This window comes from Pinus tabuliformis, chromosome 9 (genome assembly GCF_031772625.1).
Source record: "Pinus tabuliformis cultivar Carrire ecotype Pingquan chromosome 9, CPIR1, whole genome shotgun sequence".
In the NCBI taxonomy this organism is placed as follows: domain Eukaryota; kingdom Viridiplantae; phylum Streptophyta; class Pinopsida; order Pinales; family Pinaceae; genus Pinus; species Pinus tabuliformis.
Window position 1 is genome coordinate 159,563,456 of NC_142307.1, and position 18,972 is coordinate 159,582,427.

Sequence of the window (18,972 nt, forward strand, 5' to 3'; positions counted from 1 at the left end):
ATCTGCTCATGCCTCTGCCATTCTATCTGCACCCATTACCTGCTCTGTGCTCCTGAAACACGAAGATGGCCGGCTACCAGTCCCTGTACTGCCTATATTAAATCTTCAAACTACCTCACTCAAGAAGCAGCATGGCCGAAGGACAAAAAGTACAGCCTCGAGTAGTTAAAGCATTTATCAGTTATGGGTTTCTTTCAGTCAGCATTCCGCCTGCTCAGAGAAGGACATCAGACTATCTAAAAAGGCCGATTTTGTTCATTAAGACACTGAGATTGCAGTAGAGGCCCATTTCAGATTGTAAATGTGGTTGGTGGTCCATTATGACCCCTCCACGCATAGTTTAACAGAATTTTTTTGTAATCAACTTCTATATATATCCAGAAGACAGAATGTAATAGGTTGATGAATGTTATTCTAATGTAGACTTCAACTTCTGGAGACTGTAACTACTGTGACACCTGCAACTTCTGGTCTTCATTTTCAGCTAATACAAGCTTCAATTTGTTGTTAATTGCTCACTTTCCACTTCTTCTTCTTTGTTCCAGGCTGCGCCTGTTATGCATTTATTTGTGTGCTGTTAATGTTTAGCATTAGAGAGGCTGTCATCCCACCTCCGTGTTAGAATCTAGCATGTATCATTGAATTTGTATGTAGGTTTTTGTTGTTTTAATGCTAGAGAGCTGTCATCCTGTCTGTGCATTAGGAAATAGATTTACAAACCTTTTAACTAGTTGCAGTTGGCCATCACAGGGTCTTGTGCATCTGCTGGTGTGATCAGTATTCTCCATAATCACATTTTCATTAAAACTGTGAGTAATTGGTGGTCTAAAGCCTTGTAGTCTGGGGGTGTTCACCCATGTCTGGGGTTAAGCATAGTAGAAGTGGTTATCTGGCTTGAATATGCATCATTTCTTTCATTCATCCACCATTTATCCAACATTTTGTTGAGTTTGTACTGTTCCCGAGCATCTATGATATACAACCTAGGAGAGTTTCTTGGGGTGATAACATTAATTGGCGTTGTTGCTGAGGAGAGGAGAATTGAAGCTCAGCTTCCCTGGGAGAACGACACAGCTTCAAGCTTTGATGATAGACAAGGTTTGAACACAGTTTCTGGTTGTAATCATCTATTTGGTGACTCCACTAGAGGAAGACCAAGCTTTGGCGACTCCACATTGAAGTTCTGGTGCAGTTGGTGAGGTATGTTCAGAGATATCTTCAGAAATCACCAGCTAAACCAGTGCCTGATCCTAAGAATATCGTTCAGCAGAAGAAAATATCGCAGTAAGGAGCATCAGAATCAGGTAAGCCTTGGAATTTTTATGTATCTCTGCTAGTGTAGAAATACCTTTAGAGATTCATATAGCTCCTTAGTCATTCATTTCCCTTTTGGACCTCAGTTGAAAGAAGCATCCATGTTGTCCATCATATTCCTCTGTTTCTGTCATTCTTTTCATTGATTCATTCCACTCAGTCCACCAATATCCTTCCACTTACATCAGTCATTGCAGGTCAGCAAGCCCTCACAAAGATAGAAAGAATAGTTTCTTCTAGGTATGGGCCCTTAGTATTGCCTACCCCTTTGAATGCCATGCCTGCAGGAGATTATCAAGAATTTATGCCAAAGTTTACTGGTGCAGAAGGAGTAACAGCTGAAAAGAATTTAGAGTCCTTTTACAGTTATGTTGATAACCTGGATATCAATGAAGAGGATGTCTAGATGAGGGTTTTTGTTCAAAGCCTAGATGGGGAAGCTAGAAAATGGTTTAGAAATTTACCTCCTAGGTCCATTGCAGACATTGAGGCCCTAGATGATGTATTTTTAAAGCACTGGGGGAATAATAAAGATCTGCTCTTTTATCATACTGAAGTTGGAAACCTACAGAGAGAAGATGGTGAGCTGCTGTCTGATTTTGACATCAGATTCAATCTTATGTAAAGCAGAATGCCAGCTGAGGTAAGGCCCACCCCTACTTCTGCCATGTTCACTTATGCTAATGCCTTCAATTCTCAGTTCTGCCTGTTGTTAAGAGAAATAAGATGCACTTCTTTGGCTAATATGCAAGCTGTAGCCTTTGAAGTAGAAGCGAATATTATTGCTGCAGAGAGACTTGAAGGTGATGCCAAGAGGAGAAGTCAGGGAGGTGAATCCTCATCATCCTCAAAGCTTGAGATCGATGAATTAGCTTGGATGATTGAGTTTTTAGCCTCTGAAGTTTCCAAACTAAAAGCTAAGCAGTATTCTTAGGAAGCTGGAGCTCATTGTTCCTTTTCTCTTCCAACTCCAAATCCATGTAGAGGAACACATGAGCATTTGCAGATTCTGCAAAGAAATAAGATTACAAATGAAGACAAAGGGGTGAGGCCCCTTTTACAGAATATAGTCATGGAAGAAGTGCAGCATGAGGAGGAGGTCCATGTTTTGGAAGGTGCTCCTTTCCTAACAAGGGCTCCTTATGAGAAAGCATTATCCAGAGGCACTGTTTACCAGTTTTTTGTAGCTGCAGAACAACAAGTTGATCAGCAGAAGCAGTCAGCAGCAGGTCCCACCATCCTCAAAGAGTTTGAGCCCGAAGCCAACCTAGCTTCTAGTGACTATGCAGATCTGCAAATTAGCCAGCCTGCTATCATCCCCTGCCCGGTGATCAATAAGGGAGAAGAAAGCTCTCCATCAACTTTTGTTTCTATGTCTGCTCAAAAGAGAATCCCTCACAGTTTCCCCTTGAACACTGAGGCAGAAAAAAATTTCATGCTCAAGGCTGAAACTGATCATCTTAGTCTTGATATTCTGAAACCTGCTCAGATGGCCTCGACACAGACTGAAAAGTTAGCTTATCAGATGACAGAGGAAGAGGGTGTACAGTCTTGGAACTCCTACTTGGATGTGGACAGTTTCAAGAAAGGTTCAGGAGCAGATAATGTCTCTGTCTCCCTTGCACAAGAAAACGATGGTTCCTCATTCATGTTAGTTGTGCAGACCATGGATGACACGGAAAAGTACACAGCAGTCCTGATTATGCAGCAGGTGTACAGAGGCTCCTATGAATAACATCTAAGGAGGAGAGCACACAAAAGGGAGATGAATGTTGATCCATATGTACCTATTAAGCTCAAATGTCCTAAACTGTTTGAGGTGGATGATCAAATAAATCATGTTTTGCAACTCTATGATGAAGGGGCTGAGAGCAAGAGAAACAATTTTGATGGCCCATCAGTTGGCCAGTTTTTGAATATTTATGTTGTTTAAGGCTCTCAAGCCTTAGTGATGGTAATCGTGTTCTTTTACAGGTTTCTATTTGCTAAAAAATTATATATTACGGAGCAATGGAACACATAAAATATTGCAGAAATATAAACACAGAAAATGCATAAAACAAGAGAGACACAGATATACGTGGTTCACCCAGTTTGGGCTACATCCACCCCAAACAGCCAGTCCTTCCTTTCTATTATCCAGCAAACTGAAGAGACACAACCTACAGCAAATCCACAGTAATATCCTCTGTTTTCTCTCATAGTCTCACCTCTCTATTTCTCGCTCAGAGAATACACATATATTTCTCAGCCTAAAATACAATGCCCTCATAAAAAGAGAGGGGTTTCCTTCTAGGGCAAAAAACCCTAAACTAAACATAAGTTCTACCGTCAAATCATCCGCCTAATGAATGGCCCGGATTGACTAGAAATTACTATACTTTTACAAGGCAATTTTACATCTATTTTTGGCTTCGGGGGCGCTGACCTGAACCCCTGCCGGGGGACCGCTGGCCCCCGGACCCCCCAACCAGGGGAGATTGGCCCCCCTGGACCCCTGCGGGGGGGACAAGTCCCCCCTGCACCCCCACGTATCGAGGGGTGTACAAACTTCCTGGGGTATACATTCGGCTGAAACAAAAGACCTCAGAACAATCATGCTCCACACACAACACTATTGTAGGCTTAGTTGACTCCATGCCCAATGGATACTAGGCATAGTTTTGAAATATTATTTTGCATGAAGGCATTGGTCTGCAGTTCTTGAGACCTCACAGGGAGGATCTCATCCCCAGAAGGAGCCAGTGTTAGCTCTGCTACATAATTCGGTTTTTGTTTGGTCGAAGACAACTTGGCAGTGTTGTTGGTGCTTGAAGAATTCTTGCGGTAGCCTTTTCCTCCTTCCTTCTTCCTTGTATTCTCCTCATACTCTCTTAACTCTTACTTAATCCCTTAATCCATGTTATCCCTATTTTACCTCGAAATTCAGCTTAAACCCGTATTCATTTAATCCCCCGCTGCATGCGTTTCCCCCCCCCCGGGTTTCACTTCTATTTTGTTTTGAAAGCCTACGTTCTTTAGGCCCTCAGCATTAATTCTTAATCACCATGTGACCTGATCATATGACTTGGTGCTCTCTTTTAAACCCCGCTTTGATCTCCACCGTCGATTGCATCACGATCTGACGGTCTCCACGTTCTCTGCTTGCGCGCTAAACATCATTCTTATCTCCACCATTGATCGAATCACGATTTGATGGTCTCCACGTTATCCGCTCGTGCGTTAAAAATCGTTCTTATCTCCACCATTGATTGCGTCCATCGCGAGATCTAACAGTTACCGCAATCCCCGATCGCGCAACTTGCACGGGCGTTAACCTGCGGGGGCACGCTTTTCATCCACCATGTGTCGTATTCTCACTAGATCGCTGCCCGTTATACAGAAACCATCAAGCCCTGTAGTCGGTGTGGGGAATACCGCTCGCCACACAAAACCGCCATCCCCATCGTTTAAACCTCGCGCACCTTTCGCGCCCGATCGCCGTCAGATCTGCCCAACTGTGATCCGATGGCTGACGATTGTCTTCACCTGTTCGCCTCCCGATTCTTTCTGCCAACGATCTCCACCGTTCATTTGCTTGATCCAACGAATGTTTTTTGTTCCCTGATCTTCTCATGCCTCCACCATTTTGTCTACGCCCATTACCTGCTCTGTGCTCCCAAAACACGAATATGGCTGGTGACCAGTCCCTGTACTGCCTATATTAAATCTTCAAACTACCTCACTCAAGAAGTAGCATGGCCGAAGGACAAAACGTATAGCCTCGAGCAGTTAAAGCATTTATCAGTTATGGGTTTCTTTAATTCAGCATTCCTCCTACTCAGAGAAGGACATCAAACTATCTAAAAAGGTCGAATTTGTTCATTAAGACACTGAGATTGCAGCAGAGGCCCATTTCAGATTGTATATGTTGTTGGTGGTCCATTATGACCCCTCCACGCATAGTTTAGCGGACTGTTTTTGTAATCAACTTCTATATATATCCAGAAGATAGAATGTAATAGGTTGATGAATGTTATTCTAATGTAGACTTCAACTTTTGGAGACTGTAACTATTGTGACACTTGCAGCTTCTGGTCTTCATTTTCAGCTAATACAAGCTTCTTTTTCTATCAATTGCTCACTTTCCACTTCTTCTTCTTTGTTCCAGGCTGTGCCTGTTATGCATTTATTCGTGTGCTGTTAATGTTTAGCATTAGAGAGGCTGTCATCCCACCTCTGTGTTAGAATTTAGCATGTATCATTGAATTTGTATGCAGGTTTCTGTTGTTTTAATGCTAGAGAGTTGTCATCCTGTCTGTGCATTAGGAAATATATTTACAGACCTTTTAACTGGTTGCAGTTGGCCATCACAGGGTCCTGTGCATCTGCTGGTGTGATCAGTATTCTCCATCATCACATTTTCCTTAAAACTATGAGTAATTGGTGGTCTAAAGCCTTGTAGTCTGGGGGTGTTCACCCATGTATGGGGTTAAGCATACTAGAAGTGGTTATTTGGCTTGAATATGCAGCATTTCTTTCATTCATCCACCATTTATCCAACATTTTGTTGAGTTTGTAATGTTCCCAAGCATCTCTGATATACAACTAGGAGAGTTTCTTGGGATGATAACAGTACCATTTCCCTACCCTGTTGTCTTTGGTAACCTAGAGAAGCTCTCTTTGCTGGGGGAGAAATCTCGGCAGGGGACCATGGATAATCTTATATGATATGGGCATATAAGTTGATATGAATTGAGAGTAACCACCACTATATGGCCTCTTCTAACAAAAATGTCGCAATCAAACACAAATTTCCTCTACTTGTTTCCATCCACTAAGTTGAGGCCCTTGCACTCAAACTCATCCACATGGGTATAAAAAAAATGGGTAGTAGAACAAAGAATAGTACTTGAAATAAGATGTTGTGGAAACATGGTGTAGTTTAAACCTTATGGCCTCAGCTAGGTTGGTTGGAATATCAAATAGGTGGCCAGGCTATATCATTTGTCTTAAAAACCCCAAGGTGTCTTTGTTGGCTATGTTGGCATCATCATCCCCTAGTAGATGGGAAATTAGGGATAGGATGGGTTGGATAGATTCAACAAATATGGTGATAGGGAATCTATCAGCTATAAGCATGGCTTGTAGGTCAGGGGCCAAGACCATCTACATGAAATATTGTTGTTCATTGGCTAGGAGGGTTCAGTAATGATACACTAGGGTGACATCAATTAACTGTTGGGGTTCTAGAAAACTAGGGTAAACTAGGGAATTTTGGATTAGCTATGAGGTTACTTCAATAATTTTTACCCCAAAGGAGGAAAAAAAGCAGTTTTTCTCATCGATGTATGCTGCGGCCAACAAGGAGACAAATTCTGGAAAATGGTGCATAATGGGTGTGATTTGGTAGTACAGGTCAGAGTCAACTACCCAAAATGGGTCCTCCCTTGTCACATGGCTTCCATATAGTTCAAAATGGAGGTTAGACAAGTGATATGCACAAGCAGGGTCAACTACTTGAGCCTCCGTATCCATGAGGGGATCAATGCTGGAAGAGGTTTTGACCTTTTGGGCCTTTGGGGTCTAGAGGGATGCTTTCTTCATTTTTTATGGGTACTAAAGAAAAATTACAGGTGTACAAGAGCAATTGGATTACTAGGTTTTCGTGGAGAGGGTAAAAAACATTGTCGGGAAGAGGTACTTGGTCGAATAAGCTTGAATGACATTTCTATACAGGTAATTGGCGGGAGAGCGATGTAGTGGTGAAAAATGTTTGAAAATGGCGAGGCGGGAAGTTTTTTATAATTGGCACGGGGTAAACATTTGGTTGACATGGGGGTGACGTCATGGGGGGGATGCCTAGCTAGATGTGACTGGGTGATGGTGAGGATGGGTGGATAGGTGTAGGTGTGGGTGGTGTTGTCATTACCTTTGAATCTGTGCCGCTTGAAAAGTTGTCCACCAATTGGTCCACATGGCGCATGGTCCCTGCTCCCACCATCCTCCACTGCGTTGGATAGCGAGAGGCTAGAACTCGCACTCCCCTCCCCGGAAAGAATCTGGACCGTCAAATCCAGATCTGAAGATTTGTTTTTTTGGGGGGTTCTTGTTTAACACTAGAGTAAGTTAACCCCCTAAAATGCTTCCGGGGAGTTTCCAACTAGAGATGGAAGGCGATCCACTCAAGAGATGATTGACCTTTAACCAACAATGCATGCTTGCATAAAACATGTCCTCTTGCCCTGTTGTGCTTTCCCGATAGGGGTCCAATAAGCATCTCTTGTGTTTTTAGACCTTCTTTTTTAGATCTAGGCCCTGATAGTGGCCCCCATAGTTGATTTAGATGTCATTTTGAAATAGGAGGCTCTACTAATGACTCATAAGATGATTTAAAAGGAATTTTGGACCTAAATCATGGCTTTGATCTATCAATTTCTTAAAACACATGAGGAAGGGTAACAACACAAACCAAAAAGGCTATGGTGTTTTCTTCCAAATATAATCAAAATCTCTCCATCTTAAATATTAAATCTTTATCAGTTATCATTTTTAGGTCAAAATCACTAATAATATTCTATACATTATACATCTTTGCATGAGAATACTTTCTTTCACAAGCATAAATAAAAGTAAAAACCATTTCCATAACTACTATTTTACTTTTACATGCATCATTAAGTACAAAACCATAACTACTTAACACATGCAACACCTTAACTACTATTTGAAAAACTATAATTTTATTGCATTTAATCAAAATGAAAAACCATGGGAGTAAATTTGCAAAACCATGGTAATTTTTTTCTAGTTATTGTTCTTGTTTCAAAACCGCAGGTAATAATCTGCTTGTTTCTTCTAAAGCAAAACCATTCTTGTTATTACCCATGTAAGAACATATGCAAATAATATAAAACATAGTCATCATTTTTGCCTATATTTCAAATGCATCATACAAATGCATACACTTATACAAGTTGGCGTATTTATCCATATTCCAAATGCCTTAAATAAATACATATGATTATAAAATCACGCCTATTTATCCATATTTCACGTGCATTAAGTAAATGCATGGTAATTATAAAATGAAAAATTCATTGACAAAGGTCAAATTTTATTTACAAGTGTAAAAATGTTTATAACTTACTCACGGGGACTTCACGAACAAAGAAATAACATATCATGTGCATTCATATTGGGGCATAAAAGGTGAGGAAAAAATGAAATAATATATTGAGCATATAATAGGGGGTAAAGGGTTTTTATATGTTGTATAGCAATATGTGTATTATAAGGTATTGTTTATACAATACATTGGCCAAGCGGAGGAAAAAAAATAAGTGGGCTAGAGAAATACACGTTCACAATAACTGTGGGATAGTGGGCTAGAGAAATAGACGTTCAGGATAACTGTGGGAGTATCAAGAGTGGGATGGAGAAAGAAAAAACTTTGATAATATTAGGTCCATAGTAGCCTAATATTCAAACCTATGGCCCTAGTATTGACATGCAATTCATAGTAATGTTAAATTTTTAAAGTAAAAGTGACATTCTCCTTTATCTTTCATTTTCATCCTTTCACTTAAATTTTTAACATTACCATGAAATGGCTCATGATGTTTGAGAGTGGTTCCGACCTCATTATATTTCATATGGAGAAAGTAGAATTTCAAATCTCACTCAAAATCCAGCAGACTTGTTATTTTTTCAAGATTTCAAGATTGGGGGGATCGTAATGTTGCCATTGGATTTTTTCATGTACGAGGGTATGGAACTCACATTTAATGAATATAACCAAGCCCTCTATGTACCTTGATGTTAGTGATAGTGGTTGTCAATATCCTCTATCTCGACCCTACTAAAAATGTACACGTCACTCGAACAAAATCTTGACTTGACATGCTACATTTTTTCTATCTTATGTTAATGCTTAGAGGGTGATATTAATGATAAAAATCCCAAGATAGGCAATGGTTTTGATGATATGTAGGTATTTGTTGTAGGATGACTTTTTTGGATGTTAGGGGCTCTCTAGAGCCTATTTTTTGATGTATTCTCGATTCAGAGATGGATTGCACTCGATGTTAATTTGGTTATGTGCACTCATACATGCTATATAAATTAGAACTTGTAATTTTTGGACCTATGGTTGATGAAGATTATAACTACTAGATGAATGATGTTTAATTGTTCAATCCATGTTTTTTATTTATTTATTTATTTATTTTATCGCAAATTCATCATTCTACATGCTTTTTTTGACATATATGTATCAAAATATATAAAAATATATATTACATAAAATTCACTCCCAACCTCAGAGCTTTTGAAAATGTCACTCCTCGCTCCTTCTTCCACTCCCACTTCCTGATTCTACTCCCACTTCCCACTCCTACTCCCGCTCCCAAGAAGCCTTGCTCTAAAACATACATGCATCACATTACTGATATCTCTATGATCTATGTCTAATGTGTGTGTTAACATTTTTTACCTGTTGCTCAGCTAGTGATCCTCCCAATGATGGGGTAGTAGAGAAGACAACATATATGGTACCTTCATCCTTTCCTTACATTAGTGATGAACATGTTGAATGAAAGTGAAGGAGACAATGATACTGATTATTGCTTGGTAAAGGGCACATGCATGCCACAAGAGATAGTGAAATAGAATATTGTTTGGAATAAGGGGGCACATGCATGCTAAGGGCACACATGTCACACCTTTAGTTAATGCTAGTTTAGATGTTGTTTCAAATTTATCAATTTTAGTTTTGGATAAAGTTTTTCTATTAATAGAGATTTTATTTTGTTATTCTTAACATGAATGATCTATTCTAACTAATAAGGTGCATATCCTTAGTCAATTAGAATGCTTATGCATGAGAAATTCCCATCTTAGATACAGGACACAGAGCTCAAGGAAGTGATGCATGCTTGCAATCTCTATTTCATATTTTGATGGAGAAAAACTTACTTGGCACTCTTACCATGCAACTATGGTGTACTAGGTGATTAGATTAGGGCTATGATTTGACAAAGTCCAACAAAATAGGATTTTGCATGTGTCCATATTCATTGTACTTTCTCTCGTCTTCCTATTCTATAAGAAAGATGAAAGGTGAGCCATTGTGTTGGTTATCAAGATTTTATTTTGAAATGTTGTAGTTTATCTTTTTCTATATTTAATAGAAGATAGATGTGATTTAGAGTTAAAATCTACGTATTTTCCATTCAAATTTTTCGCGGTATGTCTTTGTAAATCAACCAACTTATATCTCCGTATTTGTTATTGAAACTTTCAAGTTTTCAACTACCTAGTTTTTATGTTATTCTTTCTAGGTGTAGAATCTACATAGCATTGTCAATGAAAATAAAGGGATATAAATATAAAGGGGTATAAAAAATGTTAATGAAAAATGGATACCTACAATATCTAGTGAAAGTAGGGGCTTTTTAAATTCAGAAGGTGTATTGGGTTTGTATTGGTAAGGGGTTAAATAAAGTGATTTTTAGAGGTATTTTCCAATATATAGTCAAATTAAGGATATTGTTTAGTATGCCACGAGGTTCATTGAGTGAAGCCCCTGTGAACTTACTATTGTATTGACCTATTACAAATGTGTTTACCAATGCAAAACCACGTTTATATTTATAATGTCCACTACGTAATAATTCAACATGCAAAAGTTAAAACATGCTTAAAATAAGTCAATTACAAATGAATCACTAATGGAATCTAGATGGGCTTTCCATTCGTTAATAGGCATTTTTTTTTTACTATGAAAAAAGTTGTATATTAGATAATAAAAAAATGATGGATCATATACATCAATTGTCTTACATAATGTACACTGTAGCATTCCAAATTACCAAATAGCTTGAAATAGTCAATCCCCTCAAAACTGCCAAAAACCCAGATATAATCATGTTGCTTAAGAAAAGAAGCTTAATAAAAAAGATGATCCTAGAAATGTTTGTTCCTTCTAAATCGTCATCAGAACTATTAAAAAAATAGAAAAATATAGCGTCCATGTTTACATTTCCAATTATCTACACATACAAGTATGGAATTAGTAGTTTTATCAAAAAGAAAAATAGATCGAGAATTGTTGATGTAAAAACTTATTCGAGGAATGAAAAAACCATAGAGTGTGGTTGTTGTGCCTCCATGTAAATGACCATCTAAACATTACCCGTTTCACCTAGAAGGCCCTTCTTTGAGAGCAAATCTGTTGTTTGATTATATTCTCTTCCTATGTAATTAATAAGAGGACATCCTACTTTTGTCCAGAGGCAATCAATTCTCCTTAACCAGCCCAAAAGGGAAGGCCGATTTATGTTGGCATTTCTATTAACATGATCCACAATAATCTTGGAGTCGCTATATATATGGATCTCTGGGATACTTAAAAAAATTATAAGCCAAATGATACCCCAAAGTGCCATTGCCTCAGTCTTGTTGTTGGTGCCTGTCCCTGCATCCAATATGCCCTGTACTGAAAATCGGGTAACTAGCCATATACCACATCCACAAATTTGGTTTTGTGAAGCCCCATCGAAGAAGGCGATCAGATATACCATAGGAGGAGCAACACTCTTTTTCTGCGTCTGTTTTTGGAGAGTCTCCTTCACTAGATAAAGTGCCATTAATGAAATGATCTTTTCATATGTAACTCCAAAATCTTCAAAATAATTCTCAAAGATATGTTTGTTCCTCCATTTCCATATAGTCCAGAATACAAATAGAGGAACGTTCCTCCATGCCAATTTTTTCTTAAGCCACCATCTCAAATAATCTGCAACTTTTCGAAATTGAAGGTGAGGAAAATCATAATAAGCAGCAAGTTTAAACCATACCTTGGAAACATGTTGACATGATAGAAATATATGTGCATTGTTTTCTGCCTCCTGCTTGCAAATAACACATATGCTAGGACCATACCATTGACGTTTTTGCAGATTCTCCCATGTTAGATTCTTGTTGTGGAAAACAAGCTATGTAAAGCAGATGATTTTACATGGGACATGACATTTCCATAAATCAAATAGCATCAGATCCACCACATATCCGCCTTCTACCTCAAATAGTTTATCATATATGTCTACAACCACAACATTTGCAGATTTCATTTTCCCAGACCAAATAAGTCTGTCATGATGGACCTCCCTACAAATCCCAGCAACTTTTAAAACATTGATAATGAACATCCATTCATCTGCCATTTGTCCTGTCATCCCCATCTGTAATGGAGAGTTCCATATAGGAAAGTGGTCACTCCATGTTCAAATCAATTGATTCTAAAACAAATAGCCTTTTCTAAGAAGAGCCAGGCGCAATGGTTTAGAGAAAAATCATCCCCCATTTGTTCCATATATCTGATCAAGGCCAATAATCATGGAGTGTCCAAATCCCATGTTCCACTTGAGATGATTGAGGAAAAAATTTCCCACTTTTTGAAAGCTTCTCCATATAGCCGAGCCACCTAAAATACTAATGGAATTTTTATGAAACCAGCAAGTGAAACTTTTATTCTTCATATACTTTTGGTGGATCATCCTACTCCGTACACCACATCTGAAGACATCCCGCCACAGAGATTTCACTAATAATTCTTTGCCAAATAGTTTAAGGTTCATGATACCCCATCCCCCTCTCATCTTTGAGCATGCAATATAGCTAAATTTAATAAGGTGATATTTGTGCTTTCAGTTACAACCAGCCAAAATAAAATTTGCCATAATTTTGTTTATCTTATTTATAGTTGCCAATGGGATATGAAATAAGTGAGCCCAAAAAATGCCTAGTTGAGTTAGCACTTCCTTTGTCAGAGTCACATGACCACCCATGGATAAACAACAAAATTCCTAGCCAGAAATTCTCTTGAAGAACTTATCAACCAACCATTTCCAGTCATTGTTTCTATAACAATTTGGTTTTATATGGTAGCCGAGATATCAGAATGTATCAAAATACTATCTTCATACATCACAGCATATTGTTTAGCCATAGAATCCAACAATGCCATGAGAACAATGGATGTGGGATTTGAATTGGTGCTTCGTTGTTTCATCAATGGTAACAAAGAATGAACATTGTAAACTACCCCACCAAGATCAGTGTCGATAACTAGATCCAGATCTCCAATATTGATTTCATCCATGTAGCCTATTCTAACTATTCTTGTGTTGTAGATAACAACGTTAAAATGTCACCACTCGTGACACTCCTTTGCAGTTGTTGAAATGGATTCATAGTCCCCTACATCTGCAACCTTTGTGCAAACTTTATCCAGAGAATATCTCCATTGTTAAGAAATGTCTCAAATAACGTCATATATTTGAGAAGAACTATTAGAGATGAGGGTCACACATCCTCCCTCTTCCCAAAGATCACGAAACCGATAATGTTGATTAGTTTCTAGATCACTATTACCATGCTAGCATCATTTTTTATTACGTTTGACTCATGTATAATATGCATAATCTATGGTTGTAATATATAGATATCGAACCAATAGTTAAAAGACAACCAATCCTCTTCGCATTTAATAGGTATTTGGTAAGAAAATGAAACAACCAACTCTATAGAGAAAAAGATAAATATCAATTCAAAGCTATAAGCAATACTAAGGTGTATGGGGTGCTTCCATAAAAAATACTTAGAGGATTTATTAAGGTGTATGAGGTGCTTTCATAAAAAATACTTAGAGGATTTATTCTTGGTCAAGGAAGAATGACATTATTTACCTAAATGGAAGTTGCAAAAATTGTTCAAAACCAAGTCGGAGTTTCTACGGAGCTCTCAACTCCATAATTGTTTCTTGATATCGTCAACTGAAGCTAACTATTTTGTATTATGTCAAGCAATTTAATCCAATAATCTTTTTCATATTATTCAAATAATAAATGACAAACATTTCAAAATTAGACATGGGTTCTAGAGATACTACAACATCTTCTTATTGTTTCCACTCAAGGGCCAGATATGGTTCTTCTTTTTTCTCTTCATAGTATGAATCACCATAGCCAAAACTCCACCTAAATTGCCTCCATCGTTGGATCACTTTGTGTCGTTGTGTGATCTTAGTAGTAACTCTATACGCTTTGTTTTCCAACACCACCAAATGTCAAATGTAGACCCAAAGTAATGAATTAGTCAAATGCAATCTTCAAATTACAAAGTAGTTTGCAAGTGCTCTTAATTTGCAATCAAACAATGAAGTGTTAGAGATAATGGAGAATATCCTAGAATAGTGAATTGGTTCATGGTACCTCAGGATAGGAATTAGCTTCTATTTTCTAGGGTACGGTTCTAACTTCCCTAAAACCATGATTGCTATATAATGTGTAATGTACATTGAGTATGTAGATAATTCTGTAGAGCTAGAATCTCCTAGTTCAGACTTTATGTTGTAGAGCTGACCAGTGGTTGTCTTTTATTAATTTAAACATTGCTTTTTAACATGGTATCAGAGCAACAGGGCTAAGAAACCTATTTGCTGAGTGAAGGATTTTCCCGTCACGCATGAGGCGAAACCGTCTCATGGTTTGGAGGAAACATCATGCTGATCCCACTCTAAGACTTCCCACAATACGTCATGAATCCGTGTTGGATAATCGCGCCCACTGTCGCGAATCCATGTTGGCTAATCGTGTCGACCGTGCAAAAAAAAAGAGAGGTGGTTGCACATCTCTGTTTTGGAATTGGTTGTGGTAATAAGCTATGGGATCAACCTACTCAGAGGTCGCTTGGAGTAAGGTTGCTCCGATCGTGGAGGTCTGCGCAGAGGCTAGTGGCTGATGTGCCATTTTTTATTTTCATCGAGGCTGTGGATTGGCATGGATCACAACAACATATCTACTTGAGAAGGAATCCATGAGAAAAAATCAAACTTGCGGAGATCAACGATTTCTTTCTTTGACATAGATATGGGGTAGATATTATTTTTACTTGTCAATTTTTTTTTTAATTGCCAAGATGAATAATCAAATGATTGAAGCATACTTGAAGGAGCATAACAAGCTCGATGGCTCCAATTATGCAAATTGGAAATTCAAGATGCAGACTCTGCTAGAAGTGCAAAGTGCTAGGACGATTGCAAATAGGGATGAGCAGAAGCCAGCAGCTGGATCAGCATTGATCCTAGATTGGGAGAAGCGAGAAGGTAAAGCAAGGACGTTGCTGAAGATGTCAGTGAAAGACTGCATCATACCACATATCAGAGAATGTAAATCAACAAGCGAAATTTGGGGAATATTGAAGGATTTGTATGAGATCAGGAATATAAATCGTCTTCTGTTCCTGAAGAGCAATATCTTATCCCTGAAGATGGAGGAAAATTAAATAGTTGCTTCCTTCATAGTGAGGATCAAAGGTCTAAAGAAAAAATTGGCAAACATTGGTGAAACAGTTGCATATACAAATCCAGTAACCATTACCATGAATGGTGTGACTGATGACTACAAAATGTTTATTACTGGGATAAATGCGAGGGAAAAGATCCCAAAGTTTGAAGAACTAACAGGAATATTAATGCAATAAGAAGAAAGAAGATTGACTTTGAAGCCCCAGAGTGTCGAACTTGCATTGATGGCGAAAAAGAACTTCTTCAAAGGAAAAGGAAATCCGCAACAGCAAAATGGAAGAAACTCACAGAAAAGACCAAATCAGACTCAAGGTATGCATACGAATAGAGACAACTCTAAAATTAAATGTTTTTATTGCGAAAAACTGGGTCATATCACTAGGGAGTGTAGTAAGAAGAAATATCATGAACAACAGCAGAAGCAGAAAAGACATGCAGGTCATCTCACAAATGATAATCATGAGCAGAACTTCAGATTGTTCATGGCAGACTTTGATGAGAATGTTGATGCAGACATCTAGTATGTAGATTCAGGAGCATCAACACATATGACGGGGAACAAGCAATGGTTTGAAGATTTTAAAGAAATCAACGACGGAGCACAAATCTACCTAGGTGATGATAGAGTTCATTAGTTCAAAGGGTGTGGAAAAATTCTGTTATTTTACCTAATGGTATTGTAAGACAAATTCATAATGTCATGTATGTGCCCATGTAACAAAGAACTTGATTTTTGTATCCATGATTACAGATCAAGATCTTAAAGTTGAATTTTTTAAATCTAAATGTTATATTAAAGATCTGTTAGATGGCATGAAGACTATTGCTACAGGAATTCGAACAGGAGGTCTGTACAAATTGGATGTAAGACCAACACTAGTTCAAGCTTTGACAGCAACGAGTTTGACTACAGAAGAGGTGGCATTAGAGATTTGGTCATATAAACTACAATGATTTGTTTTTACTTAAGAAAAAGGAAATGGTAAGAGATCTTCCTATGTTAAAACAAGTGCATAATGATTGTGATGCTTGTACATTAGGAAAGATGCATAGAGAGGAATTCCCTGTTTGAGTAGAGAAGAAACAGAGAGAAATACTTTAATTAATGCACACAGATCTTTGTGGACCCATGCAAACAAAGTCATTAGGAGTTGCACTGTATTTTTTACTGTTTATTGATGACTGCACAAAGTTTTCTTGGGTATTTTTTTTGAGTAATAAAAGTCACACATTTGAATACTTTAAGCAGTTCAGAAATATGATTGAAAAGAAAATAGGGAAGCATATAAAAATTCTCCACTCCGATTAAGGGGGAGAATACAGGAAGGATGAGCTTATCAAGTATTGTAAAGGCCATGGGATATTATAGCAATTCACAGTACCCCATACTCCTCGGTAGAATGGAGTAACGAAAAGAAATAATAGAAAATTGGTGGAATGTGCTAGGAGCATGTTGAAAGGTAAGGATATTTCGAATGGTTTTTGGGCTGAAGCATTGAATACTGCAGTTTATTTGGAAAACAGGAGTCCTACAAAGAGTCTTGAGTTTAAAACTCCTTATGAAGCATTTTATGGATCTAAGCCTGCAATAAAACATTTAAGAGTGTTTGGATCTACATCATTTGCCAATATTCCAAAGGAAGATAGAAGAAAACTAGATTCAAAAGCCATCAGATGTACCTTTATAGGGTATTTTTCACAATATAAAGCTTATAGATTATTAATCCCTCTACTCACAAGATTTTTGTTAGTAGAGATGTCATATTCCATGAGTAGGATCATGAAGAATGTCATAAGCGCAATGAGGAATGGGATATTCCATTCTTGGTGGAAGAAGGAAGTGATGAATCAGGTGATGGAAATGAGCAGCAGCAGATGTAGCAGCAAAAACAATAGTAGTAGCAAGAAGAAGGAAAAGAAGATGATGCAGCTATCAAGCCAAGTCCAGAAAACGATGATCAGACAAGGTTTGAAGCTACCCCACCACTTAGGAGATCAGGTAGGAAAGCTCAGTTGCCAACAAGATATAGGGAAAAAGCTTTTATGACTAGTATGATGAATGTTGTTGAACTTCTAGTTATAAGGAAGCAAATGAATGTAGTGAAAGAAAACAACTATGGAACAGGAATATGAATCTATAATCAGGAACAACACTTGGGAGCTGTTGAAATTCCTAAAGGGAAACAAACCATAGGTTGTAAATGGTTGTAAAACCAAAGATTAATGTAGATGGAACCATAGATAAATTAAAAGCTAAATTGGTAGCAAAGGGGTATTCACAAAAAGAAGGCATTGACTATGAAGAAACCTTTGCCCCTGTAGCTAAACTAAATACCATCAGAATGTTGATTGCTTTAGCTACTAAGAAACATTGGATGATTCACCAACTAGATGTAAAGTCTGCATTTTTAAATGGAGAATTGAAAGAGGAGGTTTATTTAGAGCAACCTGAGGGGTTTGTCCAGAAAGGGAAAGAAAATTTAGTCTGTAGATTAAAGAAAACCCTTAATGGACTAAAGCAAGCACCCAGGTCCTGGTATGAAAAGATTGATAAAATTTTTCTGCAACTTGGCTACAACAGAAGTAAAAATGACCCTAATCTGTATACCATGAAAGATGAACAGGGGCGCATAGTGTTGATTTCTTTGTATGTAGATGATTTAATTATGATAGGTGATGTTATTGCTCTAATCAAAGCAATCAAGCAACAAATATCACAGGTGTTCGAAGTGAAAGACCTTAGTGAATTAAGACACTATTTGGGTCTTGAGATTTGGAGAGATCTAGGACAAAATTTTTTGTCCTAGGGTAAGTATGTCAAAGCTCTACTGGAAAGATTCAGGATGGATCAGTGTAAGGTTGCAGCAGTACCATTACAACAAAACATTAAACTTCAGAGTCAGGATGGCTCTAAAGAGGCAAATGCGACACTTTATAGACATCTGGTTGGGAGCCTAATCTACCTGACCACTACTAGACCAGATTTGGCTTATGCAATTAGTGTGCTAAGTCAATACATGTTCAAGCCGCTTGAGAGTCATTGGAATGCAACAAAATGTGTTTTGATGTATCTACAAGGTATTGTAGACTATGATATTATTTATACTGATTCCTCTGATGTTAGATTGACAAGATTTATAGATTCAGACTGGGATGGAAATGTAGACGACCGTAGATCCATAACAGGGTACGGATTCAGCACTAGATCTGGGGTGATTACATGGAGCAACAAGAAACAAAACACAGTTACCTTGTCTTCAGCAGAAGTAGATTATCAAGCTATGTGTGCAAGAACGTGTGAGGAAGTTTGG